The sequence below is a fragment of the Vulpes vulpes genome, chromosome 8 (genome assembly GCF_048418805.1).
Source record: "Vulpes vulpes isolate BD-2025 chromosome 8, VulVul3, whole genome shotgun sequence".
Lineage (NCBI taxonomy): Eukaryota > Metazoa > Chordata > Mammalia > Carnivora > Canidae > Vulpes > Vulpes vulpes.
In genome coordinates, this window is record NC_132787.1 from 103,863,746 (window position 1) to 103,891,587 (window position 27,842).

The 27,842-nt window shown below is 35.3% G+C and overlaps 1 protein-coding gene and 1 non-coding gene across 2 annotated transcripts in view; both read left to right on the forward strand.

Moving 5' to 3' along the window:
- The window catches only part of ROCK2 (Rho associated coiled-coil containing protein kinase 2), a 135,549-nt gene that overhangs the window by 20,373 nt on the left and 87,334 nt on the right, over window positions 1-27,842 (forward strand). The gene's annotated exons all lie outside the window — the stretch shown is intronic.
- On the forward strand, window positions 3,664-3,766 carry LOC112927804 (U6 spliceosomal RNA). The gene has a single exon (XR_003236639.1). It is a non-coding gene; the product is annotated as a U6 spliceosomal RNA (small nuclear RNA).

Here is a 27,842-nt window from a genome sequence, read left to right on the forward strand (position 1 = left end):
TGGTCAGGGATGAATATTGATTTCTAAGATAGATGGTGAGCTTTTCTCAGTTCTTACAGACCAAGCTTAATCAATGAGGCTTTTGCCTAATAGTCTTAGCATGTAGCCTTAAACCAATACAAATTATCCCACTTCATTTGGCTCCTTCCTGAGAGTTATGATTCATATGATACACTAGACATAGACTTTTCTAGCTGTAGGTACTGGCTGACTCCTGAGAGACCTGGTGTCTTGTCTTTTAGAGAACTCTTGAAACCTGTCCTCTTAGCCATCTTTCCATGAAGTGATCCCACCAAACCTTATCACATTATCCTTTCCCGCCCAAGATACAAGTCATTATACACATCTCTTCTCATCTTTGTTCCCTCACTTACTCCCCTCCTTTTCAAACATGTTACCTTTGTTCTAAGGCTAAATATAATTACATCTTTAAATTCTTTACCGAATGTTACTTTTATCTTTGTTAAGTAACACCGCTGATCTTCCTTCTAAGGGAAATCCCTTCCCTCTCTAGTGGAACTTTCCCTTCCTTTATTCTCTACAGATTCCAGTTGTAGGAAAGTATAGGAAAGTGGTTTCCTGCTTTCTTTGCCCTACTGTGCCTGTAAAACCTTCCTGTTAAAAGTCCCCTTGCTGAGTCTCAGTCTCACGAAGTTGGTGTGTACATCTCTGCTTGCTCTTTGAAGACATGGACTTCTTACAGACTTCCTTTCTGTGTGAGGTTGTGCCATCATTCTAGGTGAATTTAGTGTTTATGTGAACAGAGTACCCGGGACCCTGGCTGAATGAGTTACCTCATTCTAGTGGAGATCTTCACCTAACTCATTTACTTATACTCATGAAATTACTCTGGACCTTACCATTACCTGAAATCAGCTTTACCTTTGAGATCATTAATTTAAATATCTTGCTCCTGAGCTCTTAACCTTTTATTGATGCTTTTGAGATCCGCAATTCTTGACTCCTCTCTCCACTTGAGACCTACCTCTTGCTAGAATTCTGTTTCCTTGCCCTGTTAAATTTCTGTCATATGCATTTGCATTTAGGTTTTGTATCAGTTTGTCTTTCTGGCTATACAAAAGATGTTCATTGAGCACTGATGGAGGGGAAAAAAGTTACTACCCAGATTAAAAAAAAAAAAATCAACTACCCAGATTAGTGATACTGTGAATTCATAGCCTCTATTTCTTTTAAGAGTAGTCCGGATGGCAAGCAATTCTCTCATTCTCCTTAGGGTCCGTTTTAAACGTTCTTTTCTGTCTTTGAGCAAAGTATGCTCCACAGATGGTCTTCTCACTTCACGAGAAAATAGAAGCCATCAAAAGGATATCCCTTAAATTTCCTGTTACTTGACTCACTAGTTTATCTCTTCTGTACCATTTGTTCTTACTTTTCCTTCTGTTTCAGTGGATGAGGTGTCCATCATTCTGTCTCAGGCTGATTCTCCAACTGTGCTTTGGAATTCATTCTTTCCTTCTGCTGATTAATTCTATTTGTCTTTCATCTTTCTCTTAATTTGGATTCTTTTTCATTTGGCTAAACTTGTCCAAATGTTTCACCTCAAACAAATGACCAAATGACCCCTAGAAAGAAATCTCAATTCTTTCTACCTTTTTGCCCCTCCTCTCACCAGCAAAACAAACTGTGCTGTCTCATTTTCTGTTCACTCCTCAGTGCACTATAATCTCCCTCCCAACGTCTCCCATCACTAACACTGCTCATTTCAAGATCATTCTGATTTCTTTTCTCCTAAAACTATCATTCTATCAAATATTCAGAAGTACTTGACACTTCTCAAATTGCTGTCTTCTCTTGGCTTCTGTGACCATACTCAGCATCTCTCGCTGTTTGTCTCAGGTTCCTTTGCTTTCTCTTCCGCTACTAAGTGTGAATCTTGGTTATTCATTCTTACTTTTTTATCATTTGTTGCCTTCTTAAGTTTGTATCTGTTTCTAGGACTTTATCATTTGTCGTTGATTTCCATTTTTTTAAAAAGATTTATTTATTCATGAGAGACAGAAAGAGAGAGAGACTGGGGTGGGGGGAAGGGGGGGAGCAGAGACATAGGTAGAGGGAGAAGCAGGCTCCTCACAGGGAGCCTGATGCAAGGCTGGATCTCAGCACCCTGGGATCAAGCCCTGAGCCAAAGGCAGCCGCCCAACCGCTAAGCCACCCAGGCATCCCTCCATTTTTCCATTTGAAAGCTTGCCTCTAAGCCTTAGGCATCTCCACTCAGATAGCACAGATACTTTAAGATCAGCGTATCTACAACAATATTATTTTCCCCCTTCTGCTTTCATATCTCCTTCATTTTCTGTGGTAAGTGATTCCACTACCTATCTGGCTTGGATCGAGCCAGAAATCTGGCTATTTGGATATCGGTCATCCTTGACTTCACTTTCAGTATCACTAGACCCTGTCAGTGTTGCCTCTGACATATAATTTTTTTCTTTCCCATCTGACTGCTACTTTCCCATTTCAAGTGACCATATTTTTCTTAATTATTACAGGATTCTTTTCTTTGATGTTGTTTTCCTAGCCTTTTCTACTCCAACCAAACTACGTATTATAAGATGTAGATCTAACCCTATTATTCCCAAACTTAAAGTACTTAAATGGACTAATTTCCTATTTATTCAGGGAAAATTTCAAAATGCTAATTTTTTTTTTAAAGATTTTATTTCTTTGAGAGAGCGAGAGGGAGAGAGCACAAGCCATGGGGAAGGGCAGAGGGGAGGGAGCCCTATATGGGGCTCCATCCCAGGACCCCGAGATCATCTGAGCCAAAGGCAGATTCTTAACCGAGTCACTCAGGTACCCCAAAATGCTATGTAATTTCTTACAAGATTGTTAATGATGTGATTTCTGATTTTTCCAACTCTATCTTTTGTAACTTCTCTTCTTCCTCCCAAATTCTACCCATGTTTAAGTAACTTCATTTGAAGCTACTTTCTTCCCATTTCCAGGCTTTTTTTTTTTTTTAACATGTAAGTCTCTCTGCCTTGAATGAAAATGCTAATTCCCCAAGTGTTACTACTATGCAGTATGTGGAAATACTTCTTTTTTTTTTTTTTTTTAAAGATTTCATTTATTTATTCATGACAGACACAGAGAGAGGGAGAGACACAGGCAGAGGGAGAAGCAGGCTCCATGCAGGGAGCCTGACGTGGGACTTGATCCCAGGTCTCCCCTGACGTGGGACTTGATCCCGGGTCTCTAGGATCCAGCCCTGGGGCTGAAGGCAGCACTAAACCACTGAGCCACCTGGGCTGCCCTGTGGAAATACTTCTGCCTCATTGTACTTAGTTTGGTTTGAATTCAGACGTTAGATGGAGAAGACAAATATATATTCACGATGATATTTTTTTAGAAACTGGCTTAATTACTTATTTAATTAGAATAGATCGATGTTTATAGAATTCATAAGAGGATTTCCTTAGAAATTTCTGTTTTGAGAAGTGTGTATAAAATATGGCTAATGGAAAATGGTAATATAAATGCTATATAAGAAACTTTAAGCTAGAAGATATTTTAAATTCTTTGAAACTCATAATGATAAGTACTTAACTTAGCATATTGAATACAGTGTTTTTTATGATACATCATTAAGGTTATTGTCAATAGCAATAATAGTAATATTGTTAGCAAGACATAGTCTCATGCTTGCTTTGGCAGCACATATACTACAATTGGAACAATACAGAAATGATTAGCATGGCCCCTGCTCAAGGATGACATGCAAATTCGTAAAGTGCCTCATATTTTTATCACAATATTGTATACCTGAAACTAACATAACACTGTATGTTAATTGTACTGGAATTAAAAAAAGAAAACACATGTAGTAGTTCTTACTGTGTGTCAAGCACTGTTCTGAAGTGCTTTATTAATTTGTTAGGTTTCTTTTTCATTTTCTAGTCACATCTTTAAAAATATTCTCTTTAGAAATACTTAGTTTCGAACATTTAAGAAAATATGATCCCTTCTAAGTAGAATAGTTAGTTGCCCATTTTTTTGCAAACATAATGAAAAATATGTTACCTATTTTAAAGTCATGTTAAAGTAAAAAAGCCAAGTAGCCTGTATCTGTCAGTATAATCTAACAAATTCAGTAAAAATTTTATTCTGTAGTGAAAAGACTTAATATCTTAGCAGTTTTGTGTGTTGTCTCATTTGATGTAATGATCTGTGAACTAATAGGGGCAGATATTCTTTTTAGTTTCCTGAATGAGGACACTGAAATTTGGAGAGGTTAAATAATTTGCTCAATGAAAAGTAGCCAGTAAATGGCAGAACTATAAAAGGATCTGTGCCTTTAGAGTTCTAAAGTAGTATTCTTTTCTCATTTTTTTTAAGTGGGCTCTACACCCAGCATGGAGCCCAACATGAGCTTGAACTTATAGCCTTGAGATCAAGACCTGAGCTGGATCAAGAGTCAGATGCTTGACTGATGGAGCCACCCAGGCACCCCCTTTTCTCATTATTATGCTTCTTTTTTTTTTTTTTAAGATTTTATTCATGAGACACACACACACACACACACACACACACACACACACAGAAGCAGAGACACAGACAGAGGGAGAAACCGGCTCCATGCAGGGAGGCTGACATGGGACTTGATCCCAGGTCTCCAGGATCACACCCTGGACTAAAGGTGGCACTAAACCGCTGAGCCACCCCGACTGCCCTATTATGCTTCTTTTCTAAAGCAAAAACTTGAAGCTCTGTATAAGAAGTTGGTAGCCATTATTTTTGGACAAGCCGGATAGATATTTTAGAAAAGTAATTAATAACAATGTTCTACATTAAAAGGATTTCAGATTTTAGAATATCTTTTAAATCAGTGATTTTTCAACTTATTCTCCCCCAAATTTTCTTAGATTCAGGTTGAGCTTCTCTAAAACTGATCTTTTTTAATTAATTTTTTTAATGTCTCCGAATGGAGAGAATAATTAACTAGATGATCTACTCTTCCTGGAGGTCTACATTATGATGGATTATTCAAGAACAGTTCATTATCTAATGATCACTTTCTATTTGTAAGTCTCTCAAGGGCTTGTGTGGAACATTTGAATATGGATATGTGTGAAATTCTGCAAATCAGTGCATTCTTCAATGAGGAATCTGCAGTCTTAATCCTAGACTTTCATGAGTCTAATTTCCCTTACTGGCATGCCCCCCCCCCCCCCCCCCGCATTATCTCCCAAATTTTTGAAAAGGATTACTGTAAAGAGAGCTGTTATTCTTCTCAGACTGCTTTCAGACTGCAGGATATCTAAGTGGTGCATTTAAATTGTGATATCTTTGGGGTGCCTGGGTGGCTCAGTGAGTTAAGCATCTGCCTTCCATTGGGCCCCACATCGGGTTCCCTGCTCAGCAAGGAGCCTGCTTCTCCCTCTCCCTCTGCCCCGCCCCCAGGTTCTTGCTTATGCTCTTGCTCTCAGACTCAAACCCAGGAAAGAGAAAAAGAACCCCCCAATTGTTGGTATCCCATGATGAGAAAACTATCATTTTTTTTTTACTTTCTACCACATATAACATTTGAGACATAATCTAGGTGCTTGTAAGAAGTTATAGAAGGTAAAGCTTATTGTCAAGGGGAAAATTATATGATGAAGAGCAATAAATACAGTAATATAAAAGAGTGCCTTACTTGCTATTTTTAGAAATTGTTATTTTTGGAAATAGTAGAAAAGTGCTCTGAAGGATGAGGGACTTGATTTACATGTTGGAAGATGCTAATTATGACAGTGACAACACTGATGACGTAAGAATAGCAGCAGACATACTTATTGTCTCTTGTGGTTGTACATAAATTAATTTGCCCCTCCAAAGGCCCTTTGAAGTAGCTACTGTTACTTTCTTGATCTTATTGTTGAAGAAACTGGGATTCTGCCTTTATGTGTCCACATTCTCTAGGTAGGCTGCACTGCATCCTGTACGGCAGGATGGCAGTAGGTGGTGGAGATTAGGGAGGGTAGCCTTCCTTTGCCTTCTTGGTTGTGTGGAACCTGTGTAGGCTTTTGGAATGACCTATTTCATTATATCTCTGAATGAAAAATAAGCTCTTACCCAGGGCACAGATAAAATGTATTTTCAGTAAGGAAAATTAAAAAATCCACGTAACAGATTTTTTATTGATTAAAAAAAGAAAATACCTGTTTTAACCTTTTTGAGTAGAATGTTTTTTAACCTGTGTCATTTTCATCATATTGTTTTAGGACATTTAATTAAAACTGTCTAATGAGAAGAATGTATAATTATTTTGCATTTAACAATTTTTAGTTAAAACAAATCAAAGACCCAGTCATAGCCTTGTATATGCATGTGTGTGTAAAATTTTATAGTACCACCAAAAAAACTCTGTATAGATGATTAAAAAGTATCAATGGTGTGTGTTATAGAGGTATTGTAGAAAAACCAGCATATAATGAAATATTTAACATTGGAATATAAACATGGACTTGTTTCATTGTATATGGAATCTTGAAAAGTATCATGCTCTATTATCAAAACACGTGAACCGTTTTAGTTGGGAAACTCCTCCCCCTATATTTATTTTGAACATTTCTTTTGATAACACTTCTTCCTTCATAAAAGTAATAACTATTTATCAAAGGTAATATAAAGACAATATAACGAGGTGTTTAAGGACTTGGGGATCTGGAGTTATATTTGGGTTTATTTTCTTGTCCTTACTGTGTCATCTGATGAGTTGCTTAACTTTTAACCTATCAGTAAAATGGAGGATAATAATAGTATTTCCTTTATAAAGTTGTTAAGTTTAAATGACTTAATCTAAACCACATAGTGACAGGCATATTGTAAGCCTTCAGCAAATGCCAGGTTTGTTTGTTTATTTTTTATTTTGTTTTGTTTTGTTTTTGTGTTTGTTTATTATTGTGGCAAAAAAAACCCCACATGACATAAGATTTACCATCTTAACTATTTCTGAGTACAGTTTAGTAGTGTTAAGCACATTCATATTGTTTTACAACCAAGATCCAGAACTCTTTTCATGCTGTGAAACTCTAAACTCCATACCCAGTATAGGGCAACTGGCTACTCAGTCAGTGGAATATGGGACTCTGGTCTCAGGGTTGTGAGTTTGAGCCCCACATTGGGCATAGAGATTACTTAAAATCTTAAAAAACAAATAAAAATAAAACTCCATACCCATTAAAGAACATCTCTTCATTCCTCCTCCCCCAGCCAGTGGCAACCACCATTCTACTTTCTGTCTGTATGAATTTGACTACTCTAGGTACCTATGTAAGTAGAATTGTATAGTATTTGTCTTATAGTATTTGTCAAGACTTATTTCACTTAGCATAATGCCCTCAAGGTTCATCCATCCATATTGCTTTATGTTAGAATTTGCTTCTTTTTTCAACAGTGAATAATATTCCATTGTATGTATATGGGAAATTTTGTCCGTTTATTTTGTAGATGGACATGGGTTTCTTCTACCTTTTGGCTATTGTGAATGATGCTGCTGTGAACACAAGTGTAACAGTATTGGGAGACCCTGTGTTCAGGTTCTTTTCACTGTATATTCAGGAGTGGAATTGCTGTATATATAATAATTCTATTTTTAATTTTTTCAGGAACTACCAGACTGTTTTCCAGAGTGGCTGCACCATTTTACTTTCCTATTAGCAGTGCACAAGGATTTCAGTCTCTCCACATCCTTGCCAGTACTTGTTATTTTAAGGTGTCTTTTATTTTTGCTAATTAGTATGAGGGTCTTCTCATTTTTATTTATTTTTCTTCTGCTTACAGGCTTAAATTGTTCTTTCTCAGATTTTTCCTCAGGGAGCTTAAATTGTTAATTTTAGATCTTTTCCTAAATTTGCTTTTTTTTTTTTTTTTTTTTTGGCTATAAATTTCTTTGAATACTGCTTTTGCTGCCACCCACAAATTTTGAGAAGTTGTATTTTTGTTTTTATTTAGTGACACTTAGTTTTTGAAAGGTATTTTTGCTATCAGTAGTATTCTAGGTGATAGTTTTTGTTTTACTTTTGGTACCTTAAATATGTTGCTTCACTATCTTCTGACTTGCATTATTCTCTGTTCATAATTTTATTTTATTGAGTTTCTTTTTTTTTACTGGCTTTAATCAGTTTGATATGCCTGTTGTTTTCTTTGTGATTCTTGTTTTTAGCTTTGGTTGAGCCTCTTGATCTGTATAGTTTAAGTTTTTATCACATGCAGAGAATTTCTAGCCCTTATTTCTTCACATGTTTTTTCTTCTTTTCTATTTCCCTCTGCTGACCTCTAATTATATGTACTTTAGGTTCCTTCACGTTGACCCACAGCTTGCTGAGAGTCTACTTTTTTTTGGTCTTTTCCCCTATGTGTTTCATTATGGATAATTACTTTTTTTTTTTTTTATGATAGTCACAGAGAGAGAGAGAGAGAGGCAGAGACACAGGCAGAGGGAGAAGCAGGCTCCATGCATCGGGAGCCCGATGTGGGATTCGATCCCGGGTCTCCAGGATCGCGCCCTGGGCCAAAGGCAGGCGCCAAACCGCTGCGCCACCCAGGGATCCCTCATTATGGATAATTACTATTGCTGTGTCTTCAAGTTCTGTTGTCTTTTTTTCTGCAATTTCTAGTCTACTGTTAATCCCATCCAACAGTAATTTTCATATCACAGATTTTTATCTCTAGATTTTTGGTTTGTGTCCTTTTTAATGTATCACATCTCTACTTAACATTTTTAGTGTTTTCTAAATCTTATTTATTGTGATAAAATATACATAACATAAAATTTACCAGTCTAACCACTTGAGTGACACTAAGTACATCCACAGTATTGTATAACCATCACCACAATGTTTTTTTTTTTTTTTAAAGATTTATTTATTTATTCATTCAGAGAGCGCGAAGAGAGAGGCAGAGACACAGGCAGAGGGAGAAGCAGGCTCCATGCAGGGAGCCTGATGTGGGACTCGATCCCCGGTCTCCAGGATCACACCCCAGGCTGCAGGCGGCACTAAACCGCTGCGCCACCGGGGCTGCCCCCACAATCTGTTTTTTTAAGAGCAGTTTTTGTTGCTATGTGTGATTGACCACATTAGTAGTTTCTGTGGCTTATGGGTTGTGAACAAGAGGGGCTTCTGTTTTGGGTAAGAGTCCTTATGGGGAGCTTATGTATTCTTTTTTCGTCATTTCTTTTTAGTGACTGGTGCCTGCTGTTCCACATCATGAGGTGGGAACCTTGTATTTGGGTTGATGGCAACAAAGTTGAGGAGCCTGGATCTCTGATGATTGTGGGAGGTTTTGTGTCCATATCTATCTATCTATCTATCTATCTATCTATCTATCAAGATTTTTATTTATCCATGAGAGACCGAGAGAGGCAGAGACACAGGCAGAGGGAGAAGCAGGTTCCATGCGGGGAGCCTGATGTAGGACTTGATCCTGGGCCTCCAGGATCACACTCTGGACTGAAGGCAGTGCTAAACTGCTGAGCCACCTGGGCTGCCCTATTTATTTATTTTTAATGATACAAATAGCCTTTATTGTTTGAGTGGGAAGTGGAAGAGAGGAGAGGACATGACAACTCCAGCTCCTGGGACAGTAACAGTGATTACATCACTGTTCTTCAAAAGGACCCTTAACTGTTTTAAGGCAGACATAAGACATTAAGGGGCATTTCTGTCATTTGCAGCTGAACCCAAATCAAATTGATACTTATAAATTCCATTACTTCTTTAATATTGACAAAGACATAAGATTTTTAGAAATACGTACCAAAGGGTAACTTCTTTTTTAAATAGCTTTAAAAAAAATATCCATCCAGGCACCCCACTATAGAATTTCGTAATGCTACATTTATTATTTATAAATCCAGCATGATTTTCTCTTTGGTAATTGACAAAGTGGATTTAAATTTAACAAAGAAAATAATTTAAAACTGTTAATACATAATTATTATGTATGAATGTATTGTGTTTTATAGACATTTTATTTTCTTCATGTATTTTTCACAACAATCCTGCAATGTATTATTGTCTCTGTTTACTGATGTTATTGAGGTTTAGAGAAGGAAGTTATGGAACTTGGTAGTAGTGATGGAGTTCAGATTATATTTAAAGTCTATCTGACCCCAAATCACACACTTTTTTTCACTAAGTCCTACTTTTTCTATCATCTGTCTTTTATATCTTTATTTCTGAGACAACTCTGGTTGGTAAATTAATCTCCTAGGAGGTACCCTGTACCAGTGACTAAGTCAATTCTTTCAGGTCACTTAATTCTTTTACTTATTAGCGAAGCATGAGAAGTTAAAATAAACTTTTCTGAATCTGCAAGGTTGAAAACTACTGTAAGCCCTAGACTAGTAACTTAATTTTAAGGTTTATATCATAGATGGTGGTTATTCCAAAGGCCTCAACCTAGCCTTTAAGTCTTTCAGCTGTGCTAGTGTCTTTCATCAGTTAAAGGTTTAGTTTTAGGTATGGTTAGCTTTAAATTACTGTACTTATGATCTGAGGAAAACAGCCGGACTCTTCTAGTCTAAGTTTCTTAATTTGTTGAGAAATTTTGATGCAGTTTTGGTTTTTGTTCTCATTATTTTGTTTTAGCTAACTCGTCTTCTGTAATGACATAGTAGCATTCAGAGGACAAACACATCACACCTTGGGAACAAAGAGTGCCAAGAATTACTTGAAATTTATGATCATATAAAACAAATTTACTTCTTAAATTTAATTTTTGTAATCTGTTATGGCAAAATACTTTTAAAGCCTGGGTGTTCCAGAACCTGTTTAACCTGTTATCTCTTAAGTGAGATGACTGCATACCTGAAAAAATAATTCACTGGTGGAAGAGACAGATGCCAGAACTATTGAGAATAAGTCCTTGTTTGTGTAACCTTTTAGTTTGTCGAATCATTCCTTTTTTGGAGTACAGGAAATTAAATACTATGGAAAAATTGCCATTCCCAGTTGGTCTAATGTTCACTGTACTATAGAATTTCTCTTTCTTTCTTTTCCTTCCTTCCTTCCTTCCTTCGTTCCTTTCTTCTTTTTTTCTTCTAATTTATTTACTTTTAGAGCGAGGTGTGTGTGAAGGGCAGAGGGAGAGGGGGAGAGTGAATCTCAAGCAGACTCCTCACTGAGCATGGAGCCCATGTGAGGCACAATCTCAGGACCCTTAGATCATGACCTGAGCCGAAACCAAAAGTTGGACGACACTTAACTGCCTGAGTCTCCCAGGCACCCCACTATAGAATTTCTTAATGCTACATTTATTATTTATGAATCCAGCATGATTTTTCTCTTTAGTGGATTTAAGTTTAACAAAGAAATAATTAAAAACTGTTAATACTGGGGATTCCTGGGTGGCTCAGCGGTTTAGCGCCTGCCTTTGGCCCAGGGTGTGATCCTGGGGTCCCGGGATTGAGTCCCACGTCGGGCTCCCGGCATGGAGCCTGCTTCTCCTTCTGCCTGTGTCTCTGCCTCTCTCTCTCTCTCGCTCTCGCTCTCTATCATGAATAAATAAATAAAATCTTAAAAAAAATTTAAACTGTTAATACTATATATGCAAATGTATAAATTCTGAATTTTCTTCAGCTGTGTAATCTACTACCCGTTTTGCCCCTTCCATTAACCTCTCCTCTGTTAATTAAATATATGTAGGAATTTTTTTTTCCTCCTTTGCTTTCACAGTGCTTATGTACTTTTCCAGTTCCTCAAGTTTGAGTGCTACCAGTTGGGGGGGTAATTGCATTGAGTAGTTCTTTATTTATTTTATTTTTTTGTTAAAGTGTAGTTGACCTACAGTGTTATGATTCAGGTATACAACATAGTGATTCAACAATCCATTCTATACATTATGCAGTGCTCACCAGGATGAGTGTAGTTACTATCTGTCACCAGATAAAGTTATGACAGTATTATTGACTATATTTTCTATGCTGTATTGTTTATCCCTGTGACTTATTTATTTTATAACTGGAAGTTTGCATCTCATAATCCCTTTAAAGAGAGTTGTCATAGAATGTATCTAAAAATGCCTCTGGCCAGTGTGGTAGCCATTATTACATGTGGCTGTTAACTAAACTAATGAAAGTAAAATAAATTTAGTTTCTCAGTTGCACTAGCCTTATTTCAAGTGGTGGGTAGTCACATGTAGCCAGGGGCTACCATATGGGACAGCACATCTGTTGAGTGTCTGAAATTCTGAAATGCAGCTGATCAGATTGTTGACCTGAAGAAAATACCCAGTATGATTTTTATTATTTTAGTTAATGTCATTTAACTTTAAAATTTTTAAAAAAATATTTATTTACTTATTTTAGAGAGAGAGAGAGAATGTACATTAGTGGAGGGAGGGGTTGGGGGGGATCTTCATGCAGACTCTGCTGAGTCTGATGTGTAGCTCCATCTCAAAACCCATGAGATCATAACTTGAAGCTGAAACCAGGAGATGGACATTTAACTGACTGAACCACTCAGCTGCCCCAGTTATGTCATTTAATAATGTAATTATTAGTCTTATTTCTAGCGGAGGTTGTTTAGAAAAGTGAGGTCTTTCATTTCTCTCAATTCTTAACAGTCTACATTTTGATGAAAGTTTTTTCGTTATATTTTCAGGAAATTTTCAGAGGTCATTATATAGTGTTGTTTAGTTAACAGACAAATGGGATTTGCTCCTTGTTTAAATGGCTTGCCAGAAAATATTACGGATAGTTTGGTAGATGTTTATTACATTTCTTATTATAGGAGTAATATGTGGTTACTGTAGAAAATTGGGAAATGGGGCATCCCTGGGTGTCTCAGCGGTTTAGCTCCTGCCTTCAACCCAGGGCGTGGTCCTGGTGCCCCGGGATCGAGTCCCACATCGGGCTCTCTCCATGGAGCCTGCTTCTCCCTCTGTGTCTCTGTCTCCATCTCTCATGAATAAATGAATAAAATCTTAAAAAAAAAAAAAAAAGAAAATTGGGAAATGTAAAGAGTAAAATATAAAAACTTATAACCACCCAAAGATAGTTACTGCTTCTCTTTTTTTTTGCTATTTTTGTAATTTTGCTAATTTAAGTTTAATTTTTCAGATCATTTTCAATTTTGTCTTTAATGTGATAGCATAAGGATTTTCCTATGATATTAACTTTTTTTCTTAAAGTTCTAAACAAATGTACCACAGTATTAAATGAAGTGGTTTCAATCATAATTAGCTTAATGTTGTTGGGCATTGTGTTTTGTCTGGTAGTGTTCTCTGCTTTGTAGCTCTGATTAAAGGGTACGTTCTGTAACTTCTCTAACTGGAATATAATCCTTAAAATTTTTTTAACCTCTATAGAATGTATTTGGTTTAAGTTTATTTCTTCTACTAGAGTAGAAGCCATGTGAGTTTAGGGACTTGAGTACCTTAGATCTTTTTTGCAGTGAGACAGGATATATAAATAAAGTTATTTTAGTTATATTTATATTTCCAATTTATAACACTGTGCTTGGCACATATTTATTTACGTTTGATGAATTATATTTATTTAGGCGTTATTATTTTTTTTAAAATTCTTTTATTTAAGTAATCTCTACACCTAGTGTGGGGCTGAAACTACTGACTCCAAGATCAAGAGTCACTTGCTCTTCTGACTGAGCCAGCCAGGTACCCCTGACAAGTTGAATTTAGATAAGTGGCTTGTCCATTTTCATAGATTTTGCCTGTAGATGAAAATATGCATGAAATTTTAGTAAAAGAATAATTCAGTTTTTTGGACACATTCTTTGCTGTTAGGGACTAGTCTTATTTGTAATTATGGGTTTTTTCCTTATTTTGCAACTCTTTTCATGGAAGAAAGTTTTTGGCTGTGCCATTTAAGGAGATGAATAATTTTTCAAGGAATTCATATTTAAGCATATTTGCCTGGCTTTATCACATGCCACAATATGGTTTAGCTATTTGAAGAACATCTTTAGTGGCAGACACAAAACAGTGAATCATGGGTGCTGGGATACTGGCCAAATTTAATTATGATGTAGTTTCCTAACTTTATAAGTTGGTTTCAACAATGTTATAATAAAAGGAATTATGAAAAGCAAAATTAATGACATATATAGTTAATATTTTGTTATCTAAACTTACTGGATTTGATGACATATAAAATGTTTAGGATATGAGACCTTATTTTATGTATGACTAGAGCATGTGTTATGTTGAACATTATATTGTGTCACCAAATGTAGTCCTTAACCACTCATTTTAAATATGCTTAATGGTACTGTGTTTCAATGAATGATAGTAAATAAGAAGCCAGTATATGCAAAGTCTGAATCAATTCTTTTATAGAACTATGTAGCCAAAACACATAGTCAAAATTAGTATAAAGAGAGCAGCAAATCCAAAGGCATCTGTGGTAATGTTTTTAATTGCTACACTCGACCATGAGAGCATCATTGTTATTCTGAAGTGCAAATTATTGACTGAATAGTTTTTCCAGTCCATTTTTAGTATCATAATTTGTTTTAGTCATTCAACAATATACCCTTTTCATATTTCCATATTAATACATTTAAACCTATTTTATTCTTCTTAATAGCTCGACAATATTCCATTGGATGTATTTTAAATTATCCATGGCCTGTAATCAAGGACTTTTGAATCATTTTAATTATTTACATCAAGATATCAAAGGATATTCTTACAGATAAATATTTATATATTTATGCAGGTAGTAGGAAAAAGTTAGAATTTATTTTTGTTATTTCCTACGTTTTAATTGGTATTGCATATTTTTACAATAAGAACAGGATACAAATTTATGATTATAATGAAAAACTTCCTTTAAAAAGTCGGTTAAGTACTTGAGGGAAAAAATGAGGTTATTTTCTTGCTTTATAACATGCACTAAAATAAACTCCAAACAATTAAAGGGGATTAAGGCAAAATTAAAAACTATAAACAATGTGGTGCTTGGCTGGTTCAGTCAATAGAATATGCAACTCTTCATCTCAGTGTTGTTCAAGCTCCCTGTTGGGTGTAAGCCTACTTTAAAAATAAAAAATAGGGCAGTCCTGGTGGCGCAGCGGTTTAGTGCTGCCTACAGCCAGGGGCGTGATCCTGGAGACCCTGGATCGAGTCCCACGTCAGGCTCTCTGCATGGTGCCTGCTTCTCCCTCTGCCTGTGTCTCTGCCTCTCTCTCTCTCTCTCTGTGTCTCTATGAATAAATAAAATCTTAAAAATAAAATAAAAAAATAAAAATAAGAAGAGTTGTTATATTAAAAAAAGACAAAAAACCATAAACAAAATGAAGCTACACATGTGCCCATTTGATCTAAACATAATCGATACAAAAGCATCCATAAAGAAAAAAATATCATAGTTTTTATTTGCTGAAAGTGAACAAAACTAAAAGAGAAAGTTAAAAGATAAGAAACAGAAAAACCATATGCCCAAAAAAGGTAGAAAATGCATTAATATTCTTAAAGAGCTTATATAAATTTACTATATAACCTTAAATATCAATAGAAAAATGTTTTATTTTTTTATTTTTTTATTTATTTATGATAGTCACAGAGAGAGAGAGAGGCAGAGACACAGGCAGAGGGAGAAGCAGGCTCCATGCACCGGGAGCCAGACGTGGGACTCGATCCCGGGTCTCCAGGATGGCGCCCTGGGCCAAAGGCAGGCGCTAAACCGCTGCGCTACCCAGGGATCCCTAGAAAAATGTTTTAAAGAATTTAGTTCACTAAAGGGTACAGTTGTATCTAATCTGTCTACAGAATTCTTTTTTTTTTAAATTGTAGTTGATGTACTGTGCTACATTAGTTACAGGTGTACAGCATAGTGATTTGACAACTTTACATGGTATACTATGCTCACCATAAGTGTAGCTACCATCTGTGATCATACAAGGCTCTCATTGTACCATTAGCTATATTCCCCATGCTGTACTTTTCATCCATGTGACTTATTCCATAGCTGAAAGAGTCCCATTTTCCTTCACCCCATTCTGTTGGATTCTTAATTTTCACTCATTTTAAGTTTTAGAGTTTTCATTTGATTGATAAAACTTCAGGTTCTCTGCCAAAATTCTCCCATTTAATCTCGAACATGTTAATAGCAATGATTTTGAAGCTTGCATTAAATTTCTGGATTTCCTGTGGGTCTGATTTTTAATAAATTTCTTTTGGTGAGACACCGGGTGGTTCAGTGGGTTAAACTTGTGACTCTTGATTTCAGCTCAGTTTGTGATCTCAGGGTCCTGGGATTGAGCCTCCAGTTGGGCTCCATGTTCTGCGCAGAGTCCACTTGTCCCTCTCCCTCTACCCTTGCTTGTGGGCGTTCTCTCAAAATAAATAAAATCTTTTAGAAAATTTCTCTTGGTTTTATATTTTGGTTTTATCTTGTATGACTGCTAATGTTTCATTGACTACGGGACATTGTATATGAAAAAATGCTTAGGTAATGTTATCTTTTTTTTTTAAAGGTTTTATTTTATTTTTTAAGATTTTATTTATTTATTCATAGACACAGAGAGAGAGAGAGGCAGAGACACAGGCAGAGGGAGAAGCAGGCTCCATGCAGGGAGCCCAATGTGGGACTCGATCCCCGGTCTCCAGGATCACACCCCAGGCTGCAGGCGGCGCCAAACCGCTGCGCCACCGGGGCTGCCCTAGGTAATGTTATCTTTCTTAAGAGAGGATTTATATTTTCTGTTGGAGTTGAGACAGATCACCTTAATCTCTTTAATAATTGAAGAGATTTGAGGCAGATTTTCAGTCTTTTGAGGGTTGGTCTATTTCTGTGTTTTCTTTATTTCTTTTATCCTGTAGTGTAGCACTTTAGTGCACTGAGTTAAAAGCCTGGACTTTTTCTTCTTTGTGAGTACAAAACTCTAATTTCTGTCTTCCCAATCTCCTAAGAGTTCTTACAGGTAAGCTTTCTTCAGTTTTTCAACTTCAGAGCTGCAGCATGGTAGTCAACTTTAGGCTCATATCCTTGTTCCCACTCCCCATCCCATTTTAGTCTCAGTAGTAGGATTGGCTTGCAACAAATTCATCTGTCATTGGTGGAGGTAGTTATCTCCTTGTTATGTTATCTATATATGTTTCTTTTTAAAGTGTTTTAGGTGTCTGATATATAATAATGTCATTCTGAATGTGGAGGAATTGGAGGAATATGTTAGAATGTTTTATTTATTATTGGTAAAATCTAGGATACAGGCTGAGATATGGGACAGAATGGGCTCATTGTTCTGAATAGATTTGGACTCTTCCAGCAGATAGGTCTCTCACAGAGGTGGAGTCTTCTTTGCTGTGTTTATCAAAAGAATGAGAGTAGATGAGAATTAGTGTGTATAATTTGTAGGGATCAAGATTCTAGAAAATTAGTGTAACTCAAAATAATTATAAATTGGAGTCGCAATCACTAGGTGTCTGTTATATGCAGCCTATGATTCTTCCTTCAATAGATCGTATATTTTTATAAATTATGGCCATAGAGCATGGATTTATAGTTAAGTTGTAATGTTGCACATGCCAGGACGGGAAATACTGTTTTGTAGTCTCAAGAATAATTACAAAATGGAATACTTTGGAATATTTGGTGATGATTGTGTTCTCAATATGATGATCTTTATATGATCTGGTTATTTGTCTTCTAAATTTGGAATTTTTCTGAGTTGGTGACTTATTGCCCTCAGAATTCAGTTGGTATTGCATACACTACAATGACGTTGGCAGTATCTTTCATAAAGTTTGAACCATATGATTAAGCAAGCACAGTAAGTACAGGAATCTCTCAAAACTGCTTGATTTTTTTTTTAACTGCTTGACTTTTAATCCCCAATTCCCACTTTTAACCCTTTTCAAAAAATTATAAGTTAAAACTTTATAGTAACAGCCAAACTCATATTTAAGATTTCCTGAGGGTTGCAATAATACCAGGTAACACTATTATAGTCAAGCTACTTCCCGTAAAAGAAACCAAATTCACCAAATTTTGGAATCAGATAACTAGCATTAATTAAGTGAGAAGGAGAAATAAAACATACCAACACTTATTACAGGGAGATTTGCCAGGAAAAGAAGGTATCTTTAGGCCATCTTAGTCGACTTTTATTTTGCATTAGTTCAGCCCATTCATAAAATCAAAGAAAAAGTTTTGACATAGCTTTTCTATTAAATGGTTGGTTTTGTATTTAGGAATGTTAAACTACATTTTTGTGTTTTGTGTTTTGTTTTTGTTTTTGTTTTTGTTTTTGTTTTTTTGTGGTGTAGAGCGGGGCAGATAAACAAAATAGGTTTCCAGATATAGAACCCTAATTTGTAATACTATTTCTTTTTTTGTTGTTGTTTTCTTTTTTTGTTTTTTGTAATACTATTTCTGTTGGAAATGAGAATTTGTTTTATAAATTTGGATTTCATTGACCATCAAAGAACCTGTTTGGTTGTGAGCTAGATGAGGATCACGTGCATAACTCAATTAATGATTATCAAGCCATGCCTGTTAAGACATGTATGTGTATATACACATACATGTACATAGTTTTTTTGTGTTTCCATTTTTGAAGTATTGGGTTAAATTCAGATATGCTTGTCATTTAGGAATTTCTTTAAGAAAATGTCTGTTTGGTGATTGGTATTCAAGAAAGGAAAGCTTTCTGTATTATTTGGTGGCATAGAAGAAAAACATTTATGAAATGAGATGTTAGTGATTTGATCACTTCATGTATAGGAGCCATAATATTATTTTGCAGATTTTTGGATTATGCCTTTTTAAAAAATATAAACCATTTGATAATTTTTATAGTACTGTAAACTAATTGAGATCATTGTGGTTAATTTACTTATAGTCTTGATAGTTTTTCAAGGAAAAATAGTAATAAAATCAGAGACATGTTATGTTCCTTGGTTTACACCACTGGTTTTATTTGAATGTCTTTTTTTTCCTCCTAGAGAAAACTTGCTTTTCTGTGTATTTATCTACAGTTTTCAGTCAAGTCTGATATGGTTAATTCTTGTCTGTCAGCATTTAGAGTGTTTATATTGAATTTTCCACCTGCTCTTGGTAAATACTGTTGCCTTAGCTGGCTCCAGTAGTGCAGTTTGCTTTCTGATGGAAATAGGTTTGCTCACTAAGCTCCTTAGAGCAAGGACATTAGCTCATTCATTTCTGCTATGGACATATTTGTTGAAATGATACCCCAGAGCTATCAAATGAATAGTAGAGGTCTTTTTACCTGCTTCAGTGTTCCTTGATGTGATTGATAAAGTGAACTTATTTTGTAGTTGTGTCTTAAGTTCTTTGTGTTCCAAGGACTTTGTGTACATTTAGTCTAATAAGTATGTGAATTTAGGAACTACCACTTGTCAGGTCCTGGATTAGGCCTTGCAGTGAACAAAACAAAAATTCCCTGCTATCACTTTACTTTTAATGGGGAGCCAGATAATAATAAACAATTGCCTAAGATAGTAATTTATGGCAAGGAGAAAAAAATTGAAACAAGGCGAATGGTATGAATATATATAGAGTGTTGACAGTACAGATACTAAGGTTTCTCTGAAGACTTAAGACCTGGTGGAAGTAGGAGAATTAGCCATGCAGATACATGGTTCGATCATTTTTGGATAGCGCAAATCCAAAGACCTTGAGTCAGGAAAATGGCTTGGTGTGACATTAAAAAAAAACTTATTATTTGGAAACAGTTTCCAACTTAAGAAAAAGTTGTGTTTTTTTTTTTTTTTAAGATTTTAATTACTTATTCATGAGAGACACAGAGAGACAGAGACATAGGTAGAGGGAGAAGCAGACTCCCTGTGAGGAGCCCCATGCAGGACTCAATCCCAGAACCCCAGGATCACGCCCTGAATGGGAGGCAGATGCCCAATCACTGAGCTACCCAGGTGTCCCCAATTTAAGGAAAAGTTTTCAAACCTTTATATACTTTACTGAGAGCCCTCATTCAAGTTTTTTTTTTCTTTTTTAAGATTTTATTTTTTTATTTGTGAGAGACACAGAGAGACAGAGACACACAGGCCAAGGGAGAAGCAGGCTCCCTGCACGGAGCTCGAGGGGACTCTCCCAGGACCCCAGGATCACGTCCTGAGCTGAAGGCAGATGCTCAACCGCTGAGCTACCCAGGCGTCCCTGAGCCACCCACGTGTCCCTCAAGTTTTGTTAATTGCCCAAATAATATTCTTTAGACCAAAAGGATCTAATCCAGGATCATGCATTGCATCCAGCTCTCATGTTTCTTTAATCTCCTTCAATTTGGAACAGTTTCTCAGTCTTTCTTGGTTTTCATACTGTTTGCAGTTTTGAAGGTTATAAGCCAGTCATTCTGTAGAATATCCCTCAGTTTGGGTGTGTAATGTTTCTAATGATTAGACCCAAGAATTGTATTTTTGGCTGCAGTTTCATAGAAGTGACATTGTATTCTTAATGAATCCTATTTTGTGATAATGTTAGCTTAGATTTCTTGATTAAAGAGGATGTCTTCCCCCTTCCTTTGTAATTAATAAGTATTTATAGGGAGGTACTCTGGGACTATGTAAAATCATGTTTCTGTTCCTACTTTCACCCATTAGTTTTAGTATCCATTGATGTTTTTCATCTAAATTAATTTTTACTATGAAGATTGCCAAATAGTGATATTCTGATTTAATATTTTTTCTAGTTGTGGCTCTGTTGCTCAATGGATAGCTCATTGAACTTTTAATATTTCTAATACATTTTTTAGTTGGTGTTTTACTAGAAGAATTACTTCATATACATTTATTTACATCAGGAATTCTTTTTTTTTTTTTTAGGAATTCTTTTTTTATTCAATGGGTTATACTCTATTACTGTCATTATTTATTTTTTTTTAAGATTTTTTTTTAAATTTATTCATGAGAGACAGGGAGAGAGAGAGGCGAGACACAGACAGAGGGAGAAGCAGGCTCCATGCAGGGAGCCCGACATGGGACTTGATCCAGAGACTCCAGGATCAGGCCCTGGGCCAAAGGCAGGCGCTAAACTGCTGAGCCACCGGGGCTGCCCTCATTATTTATTTTAATACGCAGATTGCCCCACATTTGCCACTGGGAGCCCTTTCAGGCTGGCTTGTTATATCCTTTTGATGTTTTCCCATCAATCTTTGTGTACTTCTTTACTTTTTTTCAAAAAACTTTTATTCAAATAAAACAAGTTCACAGGAAGTTACAAAACTAACACAGAATGGTCCTTTATATCCTTACCCAAATTTCCCTTAATGTTTATGTTTTATATAACTATAGTACACTATCAAGATTAGGCTATTGGTATTGATATGATGCATATGTATAATTCTATGTCATTTTATCACTGTACACCTCCCTACTTTTGCCACAAGATGCTACAGGCTCATTTTGTAATTTTCTTTCTGTAGTCCTGGAATCAGCCATTTCTCTGAGGAGCCTTAATTTTTTTTTAGAGGAGAGTAGTATTTCAAAACCATGTTCTCATTGCTGTTGGAGTATCTATGTACTCAGACTCTTTCAGTGGACAGATGAAGAAAGCATAGGGGTGTGTGTGTACACTTACATCTACATCTGTATTTGTATATCTTTATTAAAAATTATGTATTTTCCCTGATAACTCTAATTCCATCCCAGTACCATTTGTTCATTCTAGCTTTCTTTTTTTCTCATATTTGTATCTCTTCTCCAAGTAGTAAAAACTTGTTTCTGTTATATAGATGATAATTTGCTCAGTTCCTCCATATGTTGCCAGCTCCCCACCCCATAAAACTTGGTTGCTGCTCAGATGTTCTTTCTTGTGAAGGCCCTGGCTGCTTCAGAGCTACCTTCCTACCCAGTTCCCACTTCTTGTGTAGGGCCTCTGTTACGGTTTTAAAACCTTAAGAAAGGCAGTGTGGGGGATCCCTGGGTGGCGCAGCGGTTTGGCGCCTGCCTTTGGCCCAGGGCGCGATCCTGGAGACCCGGGATCGAATCCCACATCGGGCTCCCAGTGCATGGAGCCTGCTTCTCCCTCTGCCTGTGTCTCTGCCTCTCTCTCTCTCTGTGTGTGTGACTATCATAAAAAAATATATATATTAAAGAAAGGCAGTGTGGCTGGAGCAGGTAAGGAGGGCATGAGACATACAATTTAAATTATAAGAAGATTGACTATTCAGGAGTAGAATGGAGATGAACTAGAGTAGAGGGTCATTAAAGGCAGGGAAACTAGTTAGTAGGTTAGAAATAAGAATCTGAGCAAACATAGGAAAAGAAGTGGAGAAGGGAACAACTGTGAGACCAGAGTAGTTCACAGTACAGAAGGAATTACAGGGTGTAAGGGTCAAAGGAAACTTGACTTTCCTAGGATGGCGCTACTTGCCAGATACGGAGTAGGTATGAATGAGAGAATGACTAATTAGGTTTTGGACATGTTGATACCAAGATATTGGTTAAATACTCATTTACACAACAGTTTTGGGGAATATATTGTATGCTTGGAATGTAAATAACAAGTTTTTACCCTTAAGGAAGGTAATAAAAAACTCTTACATTTAAAGAGTTTGTGATCTCCAAACTTTTAATCTTGTTTCATCAGTAAAAGATATATCATCAAATAGATGTGTCTTTATAATTTGTATCATTATATTAAAATATTACATACATTCCAAAATACATATAAAAATCTATAACATTTTTTGAGGTATTCATCTTATAATAGTATAAAAATGTTTTACACAAAAATGCTTAATTTGCCTTAACTGTTTCAGTGATTTAAAGATCAGGTAGGAAGTTCAATTATTTTGCTATTGGGTTTTAAGGACTATAATAATTTTTTTAAAAATTTCATGAAGATGTATGGATACAAGTGGATATATCAGTGGCTGTAGTTACTAAATCATACTATTCATTTTCCAATTCTGCCTACCAGTCCTATGACTTTTTTATGTAGTTGTTAAGGTTCAGTTAGTAAATTTCTGTTTTCCCTAGTGAGGCCAGTATTTAAACCTATGTTATAACAAACGTGGTTAAAACCTGCTGAACATCTTTATTTTTAACTGGGTCAGAAAATTAGGTTTGCAAGTTTTTAAAACACAATGTGAAAGTTAAACAATTTTAATAGGCAAAAGCATGTTATTATCTGTAAAATTCACATATGGATGGAAACATGTCTGGATGTCTCCCTAGTCAAAATACTTTCTCCATGGCAAAAATATCTTCCAAAACGAAAATTTTTCTTTTCTTATTGTTAAAATTCCACTTTTACTTAGACAAAATCTATAAATTTTTTCCCCAGAAATACCTGCCAGCATACTATTAATAGGCACCTGTTATCATGAACAAGGCCACATATTTGGGGTTTTCTTAATAGAAGAAAAACAATAATTCATCTATAAGTTCAGTAACTTTTTAAAGTTCATTGTGACAAAATAGCCAGCAAACTTTTGTATGAATGAAACTTTGTATGAAATTTTATATGGTCGTTCTTCATCTCACTACAAAGAATTGAAAAATTCTATACTTTAACAATCTTATTTTTATAAATTTTACAGTGTTGATGACATGTAGTAAACCTCTCATTGTATAATTTGTTACTCATTTCTTCAGCTTTTCAGTTATTTTTTTCTGTGTGCCTTCCGAAGACACTGGCTGTCAAGAGAATGAACTTTAGTTTTTTGCCATACTGTTTTTCATGATTTTAGCCATTAAAAAAAAACCTGAGAAAAACCAGTGTTTCCCAGTGGCCTCTGGCTGTTTAAAATCTATCATCTTTTTTTTTTATGTTAAAGAAACTAACAAAGCAAAAACAATGAAACACAAAAGAGCCTTCCAAACAATTATCATTGAGTTTAATGAAAACTGGTAACATGCTGGATAGCACTCAGGCATGAAACATTATGCAAAGAATTATAGAAATTTGTTTTCATATTCCTGTTGTTTAGGTTTTAAATATTTTTCTAATTGTGGTGGCTTTGGCTTTGTTAGTCACAGAAATGAAATACGAATTCCTGAAAAGCTTTGTGTTCTGGAAAAATCATGTACCATAACTAACAAGGTTTAAGAGAAAAAATGGGGTAGGATCAGACTCAGAACCTACACAACTTGCAACCAGAATACTAACGAAAGCAGTAACAACTCAAATAAAAATATCAACACAGTTAAATCTTGGCATTTGTATTCAGCATCACAGACATTCCAATCTCTGCAGCCTTAAATCTTGAGGCTTGTACTGTTTTCTTCGAGATTTAGACCCATGAAGGCCTTTACTTTCATACCCTTCTTCATCAGCTTTCTTTAAAAAAAAAAAAAGAAGGGAAAAATGTCTTCTCAGCTTTTTCATCTGTACTTGTAACCTCCCCAGATAGCTTAATGTCATGAACAGTGTAGGGATCTTTGAAGCTACTATTTATATTTTAGGAAGGCATTTCAGGAAGATTTTTAGCTTTTTTCTTAGTGTCTTATATTTTGAAGGCTTTCTTTTTAATTTGAGAAAGCTTGCCCATCATGTGAAAATATTAACGAACGGGGCACCTGGGTGGCTTAGTCAGTTAAACAGCCTGTTCTTGATTTCAGCTCAGGTAATGATCTTAGGGTCCTGTAATGAGGGCTCCATACTCAGAGGGGAGTCTGTTTCAGGATTTTCTCTCCTACTGCAGCTCCCCCCACTTGCTTGCACTCTTTCTAAAAAATAAATCTTTAAAAAGTATATTAACAAGCTGGAAAAAATAATGTATTTTACTTAATATTCTAATTCCTTTCTATCCCAGTTGCATGACATAATTGTTATAGAAATTAAGATTATAATAATGTAATAATTATAGTATTATACATTATTAATGATTATGAATGCAATTCATAATAGCTTTGGCATTTTTAATTTTAGGAGGGTGATATTAACTTGCTGTTGTTTGAGCCTTTTATAATTTGATTAACTGCCATTTTCTTTTTGTTTGTACTATTTGCATTTTAGTATTATCTTAAATCTGTGAATATATATATTACATTCATTTTTCAAATAGCTTTAATTGAGATGTAATATAATAAATTATATATATTTAAATTTTACAGTTTGGTAACTTCGGCATATGTCTTACACCTCAAAATGGAATGTTTTCTCTCTTTCTTTCTTTCTTTCTTTCTTTCTTTTTCTCTCTCTCTCTCTCTCTCTTTCTTTCTTTCTAAAAATGGAATGTTTTAAATCTCCTTGATAATTATTCTACTAGAGAATTTAAAAAAAATTTAGTAGGTAATATCTACTCATGATAAGATGCATGCAAACTGTAGTATATGTCACACTTCAGTGAAAGCTAACAAGAGTGGGATGAAAATTTTGAGGCTAACTGGGAAAAATTATATTTTCTTCCTGTACTTCTGTGGATCATCTTATATACTCCTGTTGAGTACAAACACACACCCAACATGGGAGATTTCTGAGGTTTGTTGGATATCTGGTGGATACTTGGAAATATATTACTGGGTCCTAGGGTAGAAGTAGATAGAATTATCGACCATAGAAGTTGATTCTCAGAATAAAGTCCAGATATGTGTGTGTTTCATTACTTTTTCCCTTTGAATAGGATTTCTCGTTAAGATGATTTAGGTTCAGTGTTTTCAGGTAATTTTTTTTAAGCCAGAGTTACAAATGCATATCTAAATTTGAATGACAAGAAATTCTTATTCCTACTTGAGGTGCTGTTATTGCCAGAAATTGAGCACTATTGCAGAGGAATGTTGTGTGAAATGATGGTTGATAATTAGCTTTTAGAAACTCTAGATTTGTCTATATTTGTTTTTACATTATTTTAGCAGTGAGACCTTTTCTCTGCCAAATAATAATGTATGTATTACCAAAAGGTAAAACAGACCAAAAATAGTGTATTAGATTCCCTTAGGAAGACTTGCTCATCTTTTATGTACGGGGGAAAGTAAATGGACAAAAGAGAGATAGGAGAGATACTTAATTTAAAAGGTTTAAAATGTTTTTCTAATATTAAATTTCTAATTATTTTTTCTAATTGTTAATTTTTTTTCTAATTACTAAAAAATCTCACATGTGTAGAAGAAATGTTGCTTCCTAGGTGAGGATGAAATATGCCTTGCTTCTGTAGTTTTTATTGAGAAGAATATTGTAGTTTTTCAGTAAGAGTAGTTGGGACACTGAGTGCAAAGTTACATATATAGTTAGAAGTGTATACTTTAAAATCAAACAACCACCAATATTTTTTTTGCTGAAGTTTTCTTTCACTGTTTTCTAGTAGTAGTTGTATGGGTAGCAGAAAAAGCTGCTTTTGGTTAGAACTGCTGAGTCTCTTATATACCTAAATGGCTGTCAAAAAATGTTTTTCTAGGGCACCTGGGTTGCTCAGTGGGTTAAGCATCTGTCTTTGGCTCAGGTCATGATCAGACTCTGACTCTGCTCAGCGGGGAGTCTGCGTCTTTCTGTTCCTCTGCCTGCCATTCCCCCTGCTTGTGCACACTTGCTGTCTCTTGCGCGTGCTCTCTCTCTCTTAAAAATAAAAACATTTTTCCAGTATCTATGTTCCTTTTTCAGTTTGTTTTTTTATGGGAATTAAATGAGAAAGTGACTTTCCTTGGCACAAAGTAGGTACTCAGTATAGGTTGATTTCCTAATGTGATTTATGGGTATATATATTTTTGCCCTCTGATTTTCATAAGAGCTTGGTACTTGGTTGTGCCTTTAGAATTTCATTGTTTATATTTGATTAGCAATTGATTAGAAAACTGAGGATAGTGTATGTCTCTCAGTATAATGACCTGATACTGGAATATTTCCAGCAATTGCTTTTTTGTGGGATATGAAATGAAAGATTTAAATGTTTATAGTTTTAAAAAATACTAATAACTATAGTGACATATCAAAATCTAATAAGAGGCAAGGATAGTTTTGTATTAGAAATTTCTTTAATTCCATCTCTTTCACCTGACAGTTCAGCTTTCTACTTCTTATCTTCAGTAGCTGAGGTGGTTTTAAGAGTTATAAGAAATTTATTTATTTTTTTTCACCGGGAAGATGTGATAAAGAGTATAACGTTATATGACTCCTCATTACCCCCTCCTGTCCCAGCACTTCTAGCACAAATAAGGATTTAAAAGTGGAGGATAGGTCGCTATAATAGAAAACTGTGGTTGAAATTTTGCAAACTTGAGGGGGAGTTTCTTACTCATTTTTATCTCGTGATATAATCAGCACCTGAGTCAGGATGAGGGGGGTTCTGAGTATAGTTTGTCAGCCCCATACCCCTCATTCATGTTTTTCATGACATTTATACTACTCTTCCTTCAAACAGAGTTTTAAGGAAATCACATTTGCTTTTTAATTACCTAATTTATATTTTAACATCATTAATTAGTGAGAAATGGGATATATCCAATATGTTTTTGTTAGGAACTTTAATTACAGTTTTGTCTCAATGGAGCTCAGTGTCTTTCATGGCAACATAATTAAATGTGATAATAGCCACAAAAATGTAAAATGCTTAGCAATAGATTTAGCAAGAAATGTATGGAATATATACAAATAATACTTCAGTGGAGGAAATAGAGAATTTAATTTGATGGAGAGATCTGCCTTGCTTTTGGGATGAGAAGTCAGTTCTTGCCAAATTAATCTGTTAATCGCTATAAAAATCCCAGTTCCAGTTTTGGGCAGAAACAACGTTTTTTTGAATTCCAGATAGCTTTCAGGGAGAAAAAGAACATATGATATGTAGGAGGCAGAGAACAGTGAAAAGTTGGAATTTAAAATAGGATGTTTTCAGTAGAAATATGGAGAGCTATAGATAATAATTTTTTTGACGTCTGAATTTATTGTGTGTTCTGTAGTACCTTATATCTTGAACTAGTGAACATTTAGATTTTACTATATTTTATTATGTTACAAAATG